Source organism: Triturus cristatus, chromosome 4_1, assembly GCF_964204655.1.
Source record: "Triturus cristatus chromosome 4_1, aTriCri1.1, whole genome shotgun sequence".
Taxonomy (NCBI): Eukaryota; Metazoa; Chordata; class Amphibia; order Caudata; family Salamandridae; genus Triturus; species Triturus cristatus.
In genome coordinates, this window is record NC_140585.1 from 286,808,095 (window position 1) to 286,826,914 (window position 18,820).

At 46.9% G+C, this 18,820-nt stretch overlaps 1 protein-coding gene across 2 annotated transcripts in view; it reads left to right on the plus strand.

Moving 5' to 3' along the window:
- Positions 1-18,820, plus strand: part of LOC146854289 (uncharacterized) — a 266,776-nt gene that overhangs the window by 195,190 nt on the left and 52,766 nt on the right. The window lies entirely within an intron of this gene.

An 18,820-nucleotide genomic window follows, 5' to 3' on the forward strand; every position in this document is an offset into this window, starting at 1 on the left:
GACAAACGAGGCATGCACAGTAAGACAGAGCTGTGCTTGAATTGTTGGCACAGCATATTTTAATTGTCGATTGTTTTTTCGGCTCGTAATGGGCACAGGATTTGGAAGGGATTGTGTAGCTCATTGCAATCTTTATTTCAGAATTTCCCTTTATAAATCTCTTCTCTTTGTTTGAGTAGATGTGCCAGCCTGTGAATGAAAAATCGTTGTAGCAACTTAAACTTTCAAAGTTAATTCTCTCATCTTCTGTTTGAACTGTCTGAGTTACTTTACTCATTCATACACGTTTTAGTCCTGCCAATGACTTTGAAATGGTTTTGTGTTGTCTCAAGATTCTCCTAATCGTGTCAATGTTGGTTGCTAGTTTTTTTTCTTTTTCTGATGAATACCTTAAGTGCAGATACCTTACCCAGATGGATGGCTCCGTTGTAACTACGCACCACCCTGGAAGTGACCGAGAAGAGACTACTCCTATAAGCGCTACCCCTTGCACTGACATCTGCTCCTTTCATTCTGCCCCCTTGATGCTCCACTTCCTACTTTGTTGGTCTTCGGACCACTTCAAAGTTTATTTCAGAATGTGTGCCAGGAAAGTCTCCCACAAAAATAGAATTTAATACATGCGTGAATTCAGGCAGAAGATGTTGGTCACGGACCCATACAATTTGTGTATTTGGTGCTTGGACTTGTCACAACCAAAAGCTGTGTGATAAATGACCTCCTGCACCTAGGCTATACAGGAGGTGACTCTGCTCTGCTTTTGCTGAGCATAAGAGGTTGCTGTTGACACAGCAGTCTTGTTCCAAGTTGCAGGGCCACTCACAGTAACGTTCAAGTAGCCAGTTCTATATGAAGTCCTGTTCCCACACAGTCTTCCGGTAAGTCAACAATGTTCTATAAGCAAAGAAAAATAAGCAGGAACAAACCCCCCTCCCAGTGCTTAATTTGAGGCGGTGGTTCCGGTGCTTGATTCTCAATACCAGCATTAGTGACAGTCCATTGCCTAAATTAATTATGAGCACAATAACTTTTTTTATAATTAAATATAGATTAAAAAATAAATACTTGTTACACTAATAGCTTTGGGTGGCCTGGAATAGTTTGAAATGTCACATGTCTAGGAATGTGCTGGCACAGATATTGGCAGCACTGCCAGGGACAATGGGTGGTGCAAGCTGCAGTGGCCTCCTGAGACTGGTCCAGACACTTGTGTTTTTACAAATTAAGCACTGCCCCCATCTGGCTACTTAACATCAGATGGAAAAGGCATAAGGGATTATAAGCCCCTTTTGACTTGGACCTGTCCTGCAATGACCCGGTGCACCCCAATTCTCTAGGCTGTTGTCAACCCTGATGTAAAGGGCGTGCTGCAGCTTCTTCTAATAGATGCTTCTGATCCTTCTGGTGTGCCTTCAGGGCACCATGGATTACAAGAGGCTCTAGTTAGCCTTCTCCCAGCCGGCTCACCCTCATGCTAACAAACCATGTAGGATCTATTCCTGAATCCTTTCCAGTCATGCCCCTGGGTCTACACCAGTCCATTTCATTCATGTGCTTACCCAGACTTCTGCGGCCCCGGATGTGACTCGAACACTGGTCTCCAAAGCTGAGCTATCTTATGCCTGCTTCAGGTCAATGTCTCACTATGAGGTTACAAAAGTGCAACCAGACTAATACTTGGGTTTTGTATCTACACCAGTACATTTGGCGGAGAGGACTTAAACTGAGACGGGTCAGGGAATTCCAGATGTTCCCCACAATACTGTTGACACGGCAGGCAACCTACTTCCACCCATTTATACCCATAACTGACTATACCTGGATTAAAATATTCCAGTTGGCTAGATGCATAGCCAGAGACTGCACTGGACTCAGAACCTGGCAACCAATGGAAGTATCTGTGTGAAGGGCAGCAGAAGTGCTAGGTTTAGTTTGTTACTGTTGAAACAAAAGTAGACTTGTTAACTGAGATCCTTAATCATGTCCTACCTCTTCTGAACCACTATTGTTGTTCAGCGAGACTCTCCTGGACAAACCTTTGTCTTCCTGGTTTACACTGTGCCAGGTGACATACCCTGCCTCTGGTTAACTCAACCCTAAAAGCCTGGTGGTAGAGAAGTCAAGAAGTATAGTCACTTCTAATGTCTTTCAGACCAGTCCTCCAGGAAAGAAAGTCTAAACATGTTTTTGTCTTAGAAAAGAGCATGTTCCCTTGGGCCAGTTTATGCCAATAACAGTGTGCTTTCTGTGGAGGCGGGGCCATTGCCAATAAGATCTTGCTGGCTGTCCTGGAAGACTTCAGAGCCTTGCTGTCATGATGAGCAGTATGCAGCAAAGAATATCTTATATGCTAGACTGGACAATGAAGACTCTGTTGGCAGAGCTACTGGTACCAGTCTAGTGCTTAGAAGGCATGGCTGGATGAGATCAACCGGGTTTACAGGAGATATCCAAGTATCTTTGAACATGCCTGTTCATCGATCTGTATTGTTTGGAGAGAAGGCTGATGTGGTATTCAAAAGATTTAAAGACCACCAAGCCACAGCACAATCCCTGTAAACCATGTCTCCTGCCAAGCAGGTCCACCAAAGTGCAAGAGGTTTAGGGATTATTTCAGGGGCCTACCTTACAGACCACCCTAGCCCTACCAGCTTCTATGTATGTATTTATGTGTATTGTATTCATAAACTGCAAACCTAGCCGGAAGGGAGCAGAGCAAAGTACATGGTCGATGACCACCATAAAGTTGACAAAGGGAGAGGAAGCGAAGTTGTGGATGATTAATGCATTATGATGTATTTTTTTGAGTCTTCAACTATTTCCTACATTTGAAAAGTGTGGGGCAGTCCTGATGGATACTGGGATGATGGCCCAGATCATGGGGTCATAGATGGAAAACGACTGTCTTACTTGTACTTTTTTACACTTAGTCTGCAGTCTGATGGTGTCCTGGCCATGGGTGTGCTGAGAACCACCAGAAGGGTGAACTTCTCAGCAAGCTATACGGGGGTACTGGTTATGATGGCTTTGGAGATTGTGCGGGCTGGCAAGGGGACCCAATGGATTTCGGTAAAGATGGAAATTAAGTGATCCTACTTCTTCAGTCCATAGATTAGACCTGCTGCTGCATGGATGCCCCTAATGGGTGCTAGTGTGGAGTCAGACTCACAGGCCTATACTCAGGCAGGAGGAGGCAGGATATATTTCCTCCCCGGTTGGAAATCAATCATGTCAGACATGGTGGTCTTGCAAATCTTTCAAATGGGCTAAGCCTTACCTTTTGTTTCCTCCATGTCTGTTTTCACACGAGTGGCTGTCAGTAAACCATTCTGCAATTTGTTGTAACAAATCCACCTTCTGTTGGCCAAAGTTGGCCTCAAGTGGCAAAAGTGAGGGGTGTCATTTGCACTACCTCGTACTGAGGACGGAGGCCTCTGGCATATACTGGGCCTCTGAGCACTGACTGTTGTGCAGAAAAAAGTTCAATATGCTCACCATGGACTTGTTCTGCTCTGGTTTCAGGAGCCTGGATTGTGTCCTTGGACTTGTAGGATGCATATTTTCATATACCCATCGTGCAGCCCCACAGATGTTTTCGGATCACGGTGGAGTCGAACACTTTAAATTTGCCATGCTTCACACAGGCCTGATTGATAAGGAGATTTGTTCCTGTACCTTGACAACTGGGTGCTCGAGTAGGGCTCGCAACAGTTCATCATAGACTACGTCTGGATGACAGTCAAACTCCTGGCAGTTTTATGGCTTTTCGTCAATGAGCCAAAGTCCCACCTGGGACCAAAGCAGAGGATTCCTTTCATTGGGACTGCTCTAGACACAGTGGCATTCAAGGCATTTCCACCACTCCAGCAGGTCCAGGACATTAATTCCAAGACATTAAGGATATGATCCAGATGTTGTGGGCTCAATCCTAGGCCTCGGTTAGTGTCTCTGAAGCTTATTTGACTCTGCTACATGCATCCTCCTTGCTCTGAATTCTAGGTTGCATATGTGGTGTATGCACTGGAATTACAAGTTTCAGTGTGCCCAGCATCAGGGCTGCCTCTCTGTCTCGAACCAGATCTCAGAGGAGACCGGTCAGCATCTTCTGTGGTAGCAGACCAATGCGAAACTGACCAGTGGCAGGCCCCTTTCCTTTCCCCACCCAGATTCGCAGCATCACTGCTGGGTTGAAGGGGCATGGAGGAAGTGGAAATTAGTCTTATGGTCTCTGGGGGAGAGCCAGCGCTATCAGTATTCTGAAGCTTTAGGTTTTCCGTCTGGTCCTGAAATCCTCCTTGCTGACAATCAAGGTGAGGCTGGTGCAGGTCTTCATGGACAACCTGACCTCAGGACAGAGTTGCCTCCTGTGACAAGAGGCCTGACTCCTCTAGAGGTGACTGGACCAGTAGAACATCTTTCTCGCAGCCAACCATCCAGTAGGATCTCTGAATGCCAGAACAGATTAGCTTAGCGGATGTGGACAAGTGGATCACAAGTGTCCTCTTCATCCCGAAGAGTCAAAACTACTGTTTCCTCCAGAAAAGTCATTGGCAGACTCATTCCAACTACATTCGGTCCGGCGGCTGCTGTACACTTTTCTGCCCCTCCTGCCTGTACTTCTGAGGAAAGTCCAGACAGACCAGGCCAAAGTCCTCTTAATAGCCCCAGACTTGGTTAGGAAAGTATGGTACCCAGAGCCCCTAGATTATTTGCTCTCCAATCCAGCTACCACTTCTGGAGGACAGCCTGTCTCCAACATGAAAGGGTCCTGGATCTGAGAGGTGCCAATTGGGTGTACAAGGTACAGTTTTGAAAGATCACAGGCCCTGGGAACCTGATTGGCAGGGACCCAGGGCACATAAAGTCAAAGTGCATCAGTAGTCTGGAAAAAAGTGTGTGGGGGGGGAGGGGAGGTTACTGCAACAGAAACCCAGCTTCCTACAATCTTACTTTGTGGGATTCTCTGGTGTAAAGAAAGGGACGGTGTTGCAGAAAAGGACATTGTCAAGATGGACAGTCCCTTGTGTCAAATCTACTATGTGTTCACAAAGCAGCAACCACCGAAAGGCCTGCTGGCTCATTCCACCAGGGCCTTGGCCACTCTAATGGCATTGACCAGGGGGCTGGGGGGGGGTGACAGTTCTGAACATTTTACAGGCTGTAAATTAGGCGTCTGTGCATGTTCATGAAATGCTGCTGCCTTAACAGCCATGTCCAATGGGTGGCCCATTTTGCCTGCTAAATCCTGCAAGATTACCTAATTTAAGCCTACTTCTCAGACCCTACAGCTTGGAAGGTACTTCTGTGGTATATATTCTAAGGTTGAGGTATTTGCAGTTAGAAGTAGCCATCTTAAGAACAATTTACTTAAATTTGACAACGCACTTTCTGGTTGATGCCGTTTCTAACCACAGATTGCTTACTGACCTCCCACCTCTCCCTTCTTGGAATTGGACTCCTGAACATCATAATAACGTTCCAACTTAGATGTGTCCGTACTGTCACTTGTAATATGTTTGTAGTGCTCCGTGCATAGGAGAAGAATGACTCCACTGTTATCAGCATCCTTGGTTGGTGCTTATATACAGCTTCACTCAGTATCTTCTGGGGTGGTATAGAGTCATGGCCGGCCCACATGGCACCACCTATCGGCGAGCGTTGCTGTAAGATTCTGAATCCAATCTGGCGCATAGGGATAGTCGAAAGGTGAGGAAACTGTAGTTGGGAGTATCCAACAGAAAAGAGCGTTACCAAAGGTAATTAAGCTGCACTTTGATTAAAAAAAAAAAGATAGGTCTTGTGACCATGGTTTGTGAGTTTTTGTTTGTGTTTTTTTTTTTGTATTGTCCTGTTACTTCTGGCTGTGCATCTTGGAAAGACTAGCTGATCCTAGTTTCTTTTTTTGGGCTTTTGTGTTCAGTGGATTTGTTTTTTCCTTCTTGCTTCCTAGAATTGTACATTGGGGAAAAGCCTATTCCACTTCACCCTCACCCCCGCCCTCTCTAACATGAGAATGAATACATAGCTACATACTTGAAAAGAATGTACAGGACTTCGCCTATTTTTGCCAGGTGTTTCCTATCTGCCAAACTTTTAGAAACCAAGAAGTATCAATTCTGGTTATTTAGTACCCCAACCATCTGCATCTATTCTGCTCTTAGAAACGAATACATTGTTCAGTACTATTTGAAAGCAGTGAGGGAGTGTTGGACACAATCTGTGCTGTGTGTGTGTGTGTGTGTGTGTGTGTGTGTGTGTGAGTAGTGCGGAGTATAGTGCTTTCCTAATTCCTACTTGGCAGGCAGCGTTGCTCCTGTTGGTTCCCTGGGTTTGGTATCCTATTTTGCCCAAATAAGTCTAAGTCCTTTTCTCCTTCCTGGATTTTGGGCAGGGCTTCAGCTACCACTTTGAACATATTGGGCTGCGCTTCTCTGTTCCATGAGCTGTCAGGAACATTATCCTGTAGGAAGAGTGATGATTGTGTCTTTAAAGGTTCCATTCTTGAAGTAGGTGCAGTAAATTTAGCTTGTTCCTGGTTTTGAGTGGTCTTACTTTGTGCTGTTTGTACTAAGCAATATGCCAAGAAGTTTCTGTGGAAATCTGCGGCTCAACGTTTTGTACTTTTGCATTTTGACTAAATTGCGACATTTGACAGTCCGTCAATTTGCTGAAAACAAACTGAACTGCATGTGCTAAACTAGCCAAGACGCTGCTCCTATGGTTGGGGAAGCTGAAGTTACAAAGTGGAGAGGGCCGTTCTCTCGACCAAAACTAAGTATTTTTCCGAGAAAGTAGCTCTTTCCGCCAATAAATCCAAAGAGATTTTCTCTCTGGTTCATAATTTGGCGAGCTCAGATCGTGCCTGTCTGAATCTTATTCCCTCTCAGGCTCTTTGCTCCTCACTTAACAATTACTTCATTGAGAAGATCGTTAAGATTAAATCCAACATCCCTTCTGTACCTTTTCTTTTTTTCTCTCCTGCTTCTTGTCCGCCTTCTTCTTTTCTTGATTTTTTTTTTTTCTTGCCTATTTCGCTGGACGCATTTCTTGCTTTGCTTACTAAAATTAAGTCCGGCTCTCCGGCTGACTGTACCCCGGCACGTATTCGGAGTCCCTTATTTACTAACTGCCCTGCTCCTCGTCTTTCTCTTCTCAATGCTTCACTCTCCCTGGGCTTAGTTCCTTCATCCTTTAAATCCGCTATTGTTCTGCCTATTCTCAAAAAGCCTGGTTTAGATCCCTCTCTTCCTTCCAATTTCAGGCCTATCTCCCTTCTTCCTTATCTGGGCAAGATCCTGGAAAGTCATGTCACCTCCTGCCTCTCCACCTACATCGAGGAGAACCACCTGCTGGCTTCCCATCAAGCGGGCTTTCGCCCGGGCCACTCTACGGAGTCGATGTTCCTCGATCTGTCCGCCGCGTTTGACACGGTTGACCACTCCATCCTTCTCGGCCGTGTCAGCGCAGCGGGCATCCGGGGGTCAGCTTTCTCCTGGGTTGCGTCCTTTCTTAAGGGACGCTCTCAAGCGGTTCATCTTTCCGGATTCTCTGCCCCTACTCGTATGGTTTCTTGTGGGGTTCCTCAAGGTTCTTCTCTCTCTCCCCTCTTCTTTTTAATCTCTATATCCATCCTCTTATTATTTCTCTTCTCGACCTGGGGGTCTCTGTGTATAATTACGCAGATGACCTCCAGCTCGTTTTTGATCTTTCCTCTTCTTCTTTGTCCCTTTCAAAGTTTCGTTCCACCTTGGTCTTCATTTGAGTGGATGAGTTTAAATCATCTTAACTCAACCCGGACAAGACCGAGTTGGTCTTGACGGGTGGCTCATCTAGTCCTTGGTCCTCCGCCTTTTGGCCCCCTGCTTTTGGTCCCTCTCTTGTACCTGTTCCATCTGTTAGGACCCTGGGGATTAGGGTCAGTCAGGACCTTTCTATGCATGCCCAAGTCAGCTCTGTTGTATCTTCCTGCTTCTTATCTCTTTGGCTTATCCGTAAAACTTTTTTTCTTTTGACGCTCTCAAAGTCATCGTCATGGCTATGATCACTTCCCGTCTTGACTATGCGAACAGCCTGTATGTGGGCATACCTGCCTATGAAATACGTTGCTTACAAGCTATTCAGAACCAGGCTGCCCGCCTTATCTTTCATCTTCCTAAAACTCATCATATCACTCCAGTACTCAAGTCCCTTCACTGGCTTCCTGTTCACCAGAGATCTCTTTTTAAAATGGGTTGTTTAGTTTTTCGGGCTCATGCCCGCTCTGCCCCGGCTTTTATTAGTTCTCTTATTTCTTCTCATACCCCTATCCGCACTCTTCGCTCTTCCACTTTGACTCTCCTCCATGTTCCCCGATTCTGTAAGTCCAGAACAGGAGGTACCAGATTTTCGGTTCTGGCCCCCCTTTTCTGGAACAGTCTTCCTCTGTCCATGCGCTCTATCCCCATCTATTCCCATTTTCGTAAAGCGCTGAAAACCCTTCTTTTCTCTCAGGCGTACTCCTGCTAAACTCCCGGGCTTCTGCTGTGTCTGTTGGTCAGAGCTCTCAGCGCCAGGAAGCCGCTTGGCCACAGTGCGCTTTACTAAATACTCTTTTCATTCATTCATTCATTCGGGGGGAGGGGGGGGGGAGGAAGGAAAAAGTATCTGGTGCCCTATAATTCAAAAACGGAAAGTGTCAATACGAAGAACTTGTTAGCCTTTTAACTAAGCATTTAGTCTGACGTTGGCTTCTCCTGATCACCCAATACAATGGATGTTGCCTGTACACCTCTTCCTGAAGACAAATTGCTGAATGACTCTCATAAGTCAATGTTCCAATTACGGCCAGCTGCAGCCTATAGGACCTATTGACTCCTAGCATACAGCAGGAGCATAACTCTCAGAACACCAAGAGTGCAAGATGCATGGTGGGCAATAGGGCTAAATACTGTCCTTCTCCTATGGAATCTACCCTGCTTTGCTACTTGCATGCCAAAGCTTGTTCTAACAGATAAATGCAGTGCCGCCCAGCTCCTCTTATGTCTGCTCCCTGGCACAGGAGCTCTTTAGTTATCTTCTATAAACAATCTGCTATAGGGGGTCACAACCTAACTCTGCCACAGGTGGGAACAAGCTGAAGGAGGTCACCTCAGCTGTGTTCTACGCTGCATGCATGCTTACCTCTTTGAAGTTTCGTTCTCAATATTGTGTTCTTTTGGGCCAGTTGAACAAATGATACATCCAGGCCCTCCGACTTTGTCATTTCCTTTCTGTTGTTAACTGACCTATCTGATATTCTGCGCACAACCTTGTATGTCCAAATCTCACAGAGAATTGGGACTAGAAATTAATCTCCATTAGTTAACCTTGCCATAATGTGGAAGGAGTAGTTACAGTGCCCAAAATGGATGCCCCTTCGCAAGTATCCTGTCCCTTAGCAAGTATCCTACCCAAACAGTATGAAAGAGTGAATCCTGATAGGGTAAAAACCACTGCCTGTTGCAGCAAACGCATGCAGAGACAACACAGCCACTCTGTGAAAGGAATAGCTGTAGAGCAAGGGCAGGGCACGATCTGTAGTCAAGCAGTTTAATGGTAGTATCTTGGGCTGTAACTCTTTTTAAACTCGCAGAATGTGGTTTCCAATCCAGCTATTATTGATCTTGCACAGAGCAGGAATGTCTTGCACTGGATCTGTGCTTGTGCTGCCACTAAGGGCTGATAACGCATGTCTCCCTCATCTAAAATGGCCTCTTAAAGTATCCCATTTATGTGTATCATGCAGGCTTAAGTTTTGTCCAAGAAGATGGATTGCGTAGTCCTACATAAAAATATGGCTTATTTGTAGTCCTAAGGTATGCTCCTGCACTTGAGACACTGACCCCATCTGACAAAGGTTTGTAATAGGGGTAGAATATAAATGTCCCAACGGTGGAGTTCAGAGTTTTGGCTACTCTGAGTTCCGCTCGTAATGGAGAGTTTCGGGCTAACTCCCCCAAACTCCGTGTGGTGGAGTTTTTTCTTTTCCTCACACGAGACTTGCCAAGGAGTATTGATGTGCCCCAATGCCATTATCGGGTGATAGGAGGGCACCAGGCGTGATTTTCTCAATGCGGGATGTCGCGAACTTTCTCAGTGAGAAAGCTGCCACTCGTGTAGAAAATCTAATCGAGCAGCAGCAAAGAAGCACCCTCTGGCATACCACGTGGTGCGGCAAAATCAGCACAAACTGCATGACAAGCTCCCGGTCCTAAAAATCAGCATGAGCAGCGCAATGTGCTAATTTCAGCCCGCTCACAGAACTCCGCAGAAACTCAGGGAGTTCTTATGTAACAATGTGGAGTGAAACTCAGTTATGCCCGCCCCTATTTTGAAACCATTAGTAATTATCATAACCTCTGCAAACAAAATTGCACGTGCAGATACAACTGCGTTTCTTTGACGAACACAGATGTTAATAAACATGGCATCAGAAAATATAGGAGTAACCAAAGCATTTCCTTTAAACTGTTTGCAATTGAAAAATAAACTCAACCAACAAGGGCACCTGAAGCCTTCATTGGTGAGCTTTGTGGATGGTTGACTTCCAAACACACAATTACAGGATCTAGTTGACTAAGTTCTGATAGTGAGTCCTGTGTGTTATTTGCATGTGAACATAACCGAGAAACCATTCAGCCTCAAAATGAAATGATTCCTACTGACGTTCAAGGCTGGTTCCAGTCTATGAAAAGTTTATTTTTTGGATTGTCTCTGCTCTAAATATGGTGGCAAAAAATGGATGTAACATAACTAAGAGAATAATATGTTTGTGCAGCCTTGTGGGAAGCACAAGCAACATGATCTCTTCTAGACCTCCCCACCAAAAAGCTAAAGATATTTCACCCTGGGTTGGAAGCTATCTGTGGTGGTGTTGAGACTTCTAGAACATCTTCTAGTGCCTGAAGAGCATGATGCTATTGATCGAAATATGGTTGGGTTAGGAACTGTCCATTTCAGCATATTTTTAAAATTGCAGAGAGTTGGCAGGAAAGATGTAGATCCTAAGTAGATGGGTAAAAACAGAGAGCACTGCAGGGTGCCCCTATAGATTGAAGTACTATGCATAGGAGGCTTGAAAAACAGACTTCAGATGACATGAAGTTTGGGATGCAGGACGAAGGGGAGGGGGTGTGGCCGGCAAGAAGGCAGACTAGCAGTGCTCTGCTAGCTCTGGCGGCCCGGCGTCAATCTAACTACTATCCTGCCATCCATTACTCATAGCTTCACCATGCCCTCTCCTTGCCGAGGGGGGTGGGGGAGGGGTGGCGCAATGGAAGCAGTAATGACCTTCTTGGAGCCCTGGGCAAGGCTCGCTGCCTGAGTTTGGTTGCGGCAGCCTCGGCTGCAGGCAACATTGTAGTGGCTGAGAGGTGAGGCCGCCCACTGGCTGGAATGAAGCGGAAGCTGCGAGACCAAGCCGCCAGGCGGCTTGGGGGGCTTGCGCCCTTCTTCCTCCCTCCATCTTACTTGATGCTCTGTGGTGGGCTCTGCCGCATATGGTCTGGCATTCCCCCTGAGCAGATGGGCTGGACTATACTTAAAATAGCCTCTGAGATGTTGAGAAGAGCGGGCTGCTTTGGAGCGGCTTTGTGGTGTGGCTCCCTCTGTAATTATACGAGGGAGTCCGCTACTGGACTAGATCATTTTACAACACCGGCATTGTGGAAAGAGCGCAACAACCTATGCTTTGTCTGATTCCCAGAGGGTGCCGACATGGGTGCCGTTCTGAATCTGTGTTTCCTTACTTTTCTGTTTATGTTGATTGCGAAGGAGTCACAGGCGCATGTGCCTACTTGTGGTTTTGGAGATCATGTCCTGTATGAACAGTGCACTACTTTTTACACCATGGCGCAGTCCAGCCACCTAGGGTGCTCTGGTCTTACTGTCTTAACCTGGAATGTAAATAGTCTGGGCAATAAAGTCAAGCACTGTCTGGTGGCACAATACCTTAAGACTGCTGCACGATGTGGTCCTCCTCCCAGGAGACACATCTACAGGGGATCCAATGTTGATTCCTGGGACGAGGTGCATATACTATCTTGACTTGTGCAGGATTTTCTTCTGGGTCCAGGGGTTGTCATCTTGATCAGGGAAAATAAAACTTTTCGGGTGACTAAAACATGGTTAGATTCTTGTGACAGATATGCAGGGGTGCAGTGTTACTGGGATGGACTGAAATGTCCTTTTTAAGAGCATATGCTCCTCCTCAAGTTCAGGCTCCTACCCTGACTAAGCTTACCGAAATACTCATGGAGTCGACCTTTCTGCCTTATATTTTGGGTAGAGACTTCAAGGAAGTTATGGCCACAGACCTAGACCACTCCGTGTCCCCCAGAGGGACTGCCCAAGCCACAGTATTGGAACAGTTTGCGTATACCATGGGTTTATCTGACCTGTGGCAGTGCAGACGCCCATCGGATCGAAAGTATTCCTATTTTTCGGTGGCTCACAAGGTTTACTTCAGGCTGGATTGTGTTTGCCCATGCGAGGGAGTTGGGGAGGTGCTACACGCAAAGTATATGGCACACGGCCTGTCTGATCATTTGTCCTTGTTGGTTAAGCTTGAACGCCTTGGGAGTGGGCGGTCCTCTGGATGGAAATTAAACGCCTGTGACTTGCGAGATCTGGAGGTGGCGAGGGAACTACAGGGTGACACTGAATTGTATTTCCGTGAAAACAAAGGCTCCGTTTCCTCCACGATCATCTTTTGGGAGGCATGCAAGACTGTGCTTCGGAGCTCAGAACCTGATGGCGCAGAAGAAGAAAAGAACTTTAGGATCTGGAGGTGCAGATCCTGTGCTTGAAGGGGAAGCTGGGGTCTACGACTGATTCCCCTTAGTCTTAGACAGATAGCCACCAAACCGATTTAAATATCAAGTTTTTGCACAGGAGAGGGTCAATAAACAAATGATGGCTATGCAGACCACCTCAAAGACTGAGGGATAAGGTGGGTAAGATGCGAGATGGAGACCTTTTCGATGTACGCCCTGGTAGGTCACTCTGGAGATTCCTGTATCACAGAGGTGAGTATAGTGGAGGAGTTTTTCCACCATACATTGTTTTGAGGTTGCGTCTCTTCATGATCCCAATAGCATTGCTTGATATTGGGCTGCAATCCCAACCCCGTGCTGATTGCCGAGTCCCTAGAAGGGGAGTTAATATTAAGTGAGGTACAGGCAGCTATTGCTAAATTGTTGGCAGACAAGATGCTGGGACAAAACTGCATTTCTGTAGAGATTTTCAAACACCACCCCAGACAGCTGGGTCCCCATTTGTTGAACCTGTTCAGGGAGGTGGGAGGACAGGGAATGTTGCCTCTAGGCCTGGGGATGGCCACTATTACAGTGATCCAGAAGGAAGGTAAGCTATGGGAGCGGTGAAATTCTAATCAACCGATTTTGCTACTAAATGTAGAACTCAAAATTCTGGCCATGATTTAACACCGCTTCTGCAGTTTCACACACTGGGCATATAGGGATCAATCTGCATTCTTGTCCACGCGGCTCAACCTAAGGCGCACGCACAATTGGTTGTCGACGGTGCAAGGCAGACAGGCTTCCAATATTTTTATCTCCCTAGACTCAGAAAAGGCTTTTGATGCAGTACATTGGCCCGTTCTTGAACGGATGCTTTAGAGATTTGGCCCAAACTATAGAAGGTGTGTGGCGGTGCCGTATCCCGAGCCAGTAGCAGCAGTTAGAGTGAATGGGGTGTTGCCCTCTGTGCTCCCAATTTGAGTGGGGTACTTGACAGGGATGCCCCCTGTCCCTGCTCTTATTTGCCCTTATGGTGGAGTCCCTTGCCTGTACGGTGAGACCACATATATATGTCCAGGGATTCTGTCTCTGACCTAGACAAGTCTGCGGAAAAGAGATCTCTACGCAGACAACATCCTTGTATATATCACTGAGCCGGACACCACTATTTTGGCTCCAGGTTTTTTTTGTAATATGGGGTGCACTTGGGATATAGGTTATATTGGGACAAGTTGTTGCTTTACTCCCCATCGGTCAGCCGGATCAATCATCCCTCCTTCAGGGGTTGAGGGTGGTCTCAGATGGCATTAAGAACCTGGGGATTTAAGTAACACCGCAGAAAGAGCCCTGTTTTTGCCGCAATCTTGAGGGTGATACTGAATTTCCAAGCAGATGTGGTACATTTGTGAGGTGTGTTTAGTTTTTATTTATTTATTTATTTTTTTGATGGGCTGGGCGGCCCTCTTTAAAATTATCATGCTTCCCAGTTGCTCTATGTGCTCCAGAACACATCAGATCCCTCAGGATGTGTTCACCAGAAGAAACCAGGAAGCAAGGGCTTTGATCTGGGATGGGGACCACTCTGGAGTGACACTGAACACTGCGGCGCAACCCATACAGCAGTGGGATCGCACTCCCTGATGTGAAGTGCTCAGCGGCTACCACCGGCAACTCTAGTGGAGAAGGCAATTGGTTGAGCACCTAAAATTACTCAGTAAATGTTTCTGTGAAGGGGAGCATGGCAGTGTGAACTGGCAAAACTTCAGGGATTTGAATCCTGGGATACCACTGTTGGAGACCTCCTGGAGAATGGGGATCTAATGTTGTTCTCTGTTCACATGGAATGTAGCTACACCCAGCCCAGTTCCTAGATACTTAGTTACGACACGCTTGGCAGGCGGAAAGACTGGGAAGCTGGAGCTCCTGGAATACGCCCCACTGGAAGGGCGAATACTCATGGAGGTAATGGGGAAAGGAACCATCTCCCCCAACTTATGAGACGGTCAATACTAACATGCCAGACAATCTAGATCCACTCTGGGGAGATGGGTGCTACATTTGGGAGTACTGGAGGACGTTGACTGGTAGGTGGTGCTGATGTATCCTAGAGAGTTGGCTATATAATGTTTGCCTGCTGTTAATACAGTTTAATATTCCACCAGGTTTATTACGATCAGCGCAGATTGCACACTATGGGAAAGGCAGCCCTGCTGATATGTATGCACTGTGCTTGAGCCATTGGGTCTTTCATACTAACTTTATGGGAATGTCCTCTCATACAGGTCTACTGAACAGTTATTATCCAGGAACTCTGCGCTATACTTCAGGTTTCTCTTTCACTTGATCTGAAATTTGTTCTACTGTAAATCCCCAATGATGTAGACACCCATGCTTTAAACTTCTCTTTAGTGCCTAGGTTCTAGTGGTGGCTAAGAAGTGGCCAGGCTATTAGGGGTGGATGGGGGAGGGAGGTGGCTCCAGAAGTACTGAGTATTCACAAGTGGAGGCGAGGAATGGATTTTTACATGGCAGCAGAGAAGGTCACCTACCACAGTAGTGGGTATCTGAAACAATGCACATCCTGGGACAAGGTGCCAAGCCTCCTCCCCCAGGATGGGCAGGGTTCACGAAGGAGAGACGTCAAAGGCCTGCCGCCTTTGTGAGCCTCTCCAGACCATTTGCTGCTTTCAGCAGCTGGTCCCCACTGGTTCTCCACCCCCACCCCCCCTTCCCCACTCTGGGCGGGAGAACCAGCAGGAAAAACAAGTGAGGAAAAGGTGTGACCACCTCTGCCAACTCCACCCCTCAGGTGGAGGAGGCGAGGTGAAGCACAACCTCGAGTCCCCGCCATCTTGAGGATGGGGGGACTCAGCCAACCAGGGACAGGCTCCTGGCCGCCTCCCACTGGAGAGTGGCAGAATTGGGGGTGTACCCACCCCAGGGAAGGGACCCAATGGTCCCTGCCCTTTACCTACCTGTAACACCACTAAATTTAGTATTTAGGGGCACCCGGAACCTTCCTCAGATTAGAAACCACAAGAAAATAAGATAAATGGGGACGGAAGAGCCGTGCAGAGCTAACAAGAGGACGATGCCCACTGACTTGGCCCCAGGCCTGTCTCCCCTCGAACCTGCTTCTGCAAAATCCCGGCGTGTCCTACAGCCAGCAACCTCACAAACCCCAGAGGACCTGCCTGCGTTCACTTCAAGGACTCTATCTCCCAAGAACACCGGGCGTGTTTAATCTGCAGCCTCTGGTGCCAGCCAGAGACCGGAAACCCAGCACTCTGCACCCGCCGGCCCGAGCGCAAGTGAACCAACACCACAAGGAGGTCCCCCTGACGATCCTGACCTGAGATCCAGCGACCCCTGACCTGCCTCAAGCCTCCAGACTACACCAGCAGCCTCAATCCAGAGGACCCCCCCCCTTTCCGTGACCAGAGCGGGTAAGAAAATGCAACGTCAAAAGGCACCCCGGCACCCGACGCCCCACGGCCTTGTGTGCTCAAACAAATGGGCCTTACCAACCCACGACGTCCCAACTTGCCCTTCGAAGTGGTTGCACCCAGAAGATCCTCGTCCCCGAGCCTGCAGTGTTTCTTTGTCCCGGAGGTTCTCCATTGAAAAAACACAGGGCACCTGACCTCAAAACAGCACCCTGCACCCGGCTGCCCCAGTGCTGCTGAGGGTGCACATTTGGTGCTACTTTGGTCCCCAACTTGCCCTGAGCTAAACCCTAGGAGCTTTGCTCCCAGCCGTGTGGCCTGCTAGCCAGCAGCCACCAACCGGAAGCCCCCTATCCTCCGTAGGAACATTGGGCCTCTCAACACTCTGCACCTGGCCGCCCTAGTGCTGCTGAGGGTGCAATCTCCGTGCATCACTGACCCTGGGGACCCCTGAGTCTAACCTCAGAACCTTAACTCCCACAGTCGTTTACTTACCTGCAAACCGATAACCTGTTCTTCTATAACATTGGTAATTTTCTTCGAATTTGTTTTTGAAAACTTCAAATATTCCTTAAAAATCGAAATAATAACACTCATTTTCTCAAATGTTTTCAGGAAATATCCCAGTGCTGAAGCTAGGCATCCAGCACTGATTTAAAAAAAAAAAAAAAAAAGGAACTAACAAAAAAGTAACTTACCTGCAATTTGTTGAAAGTCCATTCATTCCAATGTACTATACCTGCTAAGTGTTGCAATCTGCTACATTATTTGTAAACCAAAACCAGTATAAGTTCTACAGCATTTTTTAACTGTATTACAAAGTATCCTATTACTGCAAAGTATTTATATGCTTACCTTATATTTTTATACAACAATTGGCCTGGAGTTCAGTTCCTGTGTGTGTAAATTCATTTTTAACACTAACCTGAGAGGGGGTGGCACTAGGAGTTAGTTTAAAGAATGTGGGAAGGTCCTGTACCAATGCTCCTAAGACAACTTCTTATAACATAGTGGTAACAGTTCCTAAAAGGAGGCACAATTGTTCAACAACTGAACTATGGTTGTGAGTCAATTGTCACCGTCTCCAAGAGACTGTTGTGTGCTAGAAGTGGAGGTAGACCTATCTTTTGTGCCCTCACACACTCTTGCGAGTGTAAAGCATCATCATTGGGTGGTGCTTCTCATGGGGGTGGCGCTGCAGTCCCTCACAGGCCCTACGAGAGAGCTCTTTGTTGGATATCTTTTAAGGAGGTGCCGTACTTGTGCATGTGGTGTGTGGGCCAAGGTGGTGAGTGAAGGTGATGTTAAAATTACCTCTTGGTACCTAAATAAGTTTAATAAAGGGTCCTTGAGGTAAATTAAAAGATTGTGTGGTTTGGAGGCTCTCCTTTCGACTAAATAAAAGGGAGAGACTAGCGTGTTCCCACCTGCTCTCAAACTGTGAATGTGTGTGATGTGCTAAAAGTAAGTGGTAGTCGACATGTTTCGCGCACTCCAATGGTCCCTAGTGGATCCTAGTGCGCTTCTCCTTGACCGTGTGCATCAAGTCAGTAATAGTGCGAGTCAGGGAAAGACACCCTATACTTCCACGTCACCTGTTGTCAGGTTAGATAAGACGTCTCTGTGTCCGACACGTTTTGTCCGTGTTCTCAATAAACCAAAACCTGTTGGAGACAGAAAAAACAAGAATCCACCATGACTGAATGTGGAATCAAACAATGGTTTAGAAAATAGGATAGAGACAGACCGGTACCACAAACTGCGTGGCCCTGTCGATGGTAGTGTAATGCGTGCAATTAGCGTGTCTGCAGGACTAAAGTGATAGACAGGGTGGTTCTATAGAAACCATCTGCAGAAGAGGAGAAGGGTAGGAGTTGGATCCAAGTGAGGAAAAAGCTCAGGAGGTCTATAGACGCACAATGACTGACAGAGGTAGGGATATGGTGAGGACGAAAGGTATCAGCACTTCACTAAGTGTTGTGTGATAGAAGTATAGGCCGATTATGGTAGGAGTAAGATCACAAAGGGGGTAGCATGGACACGCTTCTGAAAAATGCTGTGTCAGCAGTGAGAAGTGAACTGCGATGTACAGCAAAACAGTGCTGGTGGCATAACCATGAGTACAGGGTGGAACAAGGGACTGAATGAGTGTATGGGCGAGGGGTGCCATGAAGGATGCATGGGTAAAGCTAAAAACTATTTTTAACTTTTTTTAATGAAGCCAGATAAGGTCCGATTAAGTAAACGGGGCCCGGGTGATAGAAAGTATCAGGAGATACGGGGTGTTTAGTGTGAGCGAGAGACCAAAGGTAAAACGCTGCCACATGAAAATGCCTGTGAAAGGACGGGGTGTGGGGAAATAAGGAAGCAGTGGTGGGTAGACATACCAACGCGTAGTGGGCGTAGAAAAGTAATGCAATGTGGACGGGTAAAACCGATAATGCCATAAAAAAACGTACCCTAATAGTCGAAGGGCCGCATCGGCGTATCGTCAGGCAGCAGAGGAAGGGAACTGGATTGGAAAAAAAGCAGGACATTAATTCAACACCCATTTTGTGATCGTCCTAACGCGGCGTAGTTCAACTTACCAAACTTCAG